Source organism: Sinocyclocheilus grahami, unplaced genomic scaffold (assembly GCF_001515645.1).
Source record: "Sinocyclocheilus grahami isolate Dianchi unplaced genomic scaffold, SAMN03320097.WGS_v1.1 scaffold2044.1, whole genome shotgun sequence".
In the NCBI taxonomy this organism is placed as follows: Eukaryota; Metazoa; Chordata; class Actinopteri; order Cypriniformes; family Cyprinidae; genus Sinocyclocheilus; species Sinocyclocheilus grahami.
Window position 1 is genome coordinate 75,881 of NW_015507223.1, and position 645 is coordinate 76,525.

General features: G+C 47.8%; 1 protein-coding gene across 1 annotated transcript in view; it reads right to left on the minus strand.

Annotated features, from left to right (window-relative positions):
* LOC107573824 (tripartite motif-containing protein 35-like) overlaps window positions 1-645 on the minus strand; it is a 6,616-nt gene that overhangs the window by 4,247 nt on the left and 1,724 nt on the right. The window lies entirely within an intron of this gene.

Consider the following 645-nt stretch of genomic DNA (forward strand, 5'->3'; position numbering starts at 1 on the left):
GGAAACTCAAACAGCTTTGTCACGCCAAAGAGGATGCTTACAGAAGTGGGGATAAAATCTTGTATAACCAGGCCAGGAACAGACTAACAAAGGAGATCAGAGTGGCTAAAAAGAACTACTCTGAAAAGTTGAGAAAACAGTTTTCAGCCAACGATCCGGCGTCAGTATGGGCGGGTCTCAAGAACATCACTAAGTACAAGACACCACCCCCACATTCTGTAGAGAATCAACAACTGGCTGACGATTTGAATGTGTTTTACTGTCGATTTGAAAAGCACAGTCTCACTCTGATCTGCACTTCACACATTCACGTAACCCCCCCCGATTGAGAACCCCCCTCCTTCCCTCCCCCACCATTTTCAACCTGCGCTAAAGGTCTGTGTAGAGGATGTGAACCGGGTCTTCAGGAAGCAGAAATCTAGAAAAGCTTCAGGCCCAGATGGTGTTTCACCTGCCTGTTTAAAAGTCTGCGCTGACCAACTGCCCTCCATCTTCACACAGATCTTCAACAGATCACTGGAGCTGTGTGAAGTTCCCTGCTGCTTCAAACGCTCCACCATCATTCCGGTCCCCAAAACGCCCAAAATCACTGGACTTAACGACTACAGACCTGTCGCTCTCACATCTGTGGTCATGAAGTCACTT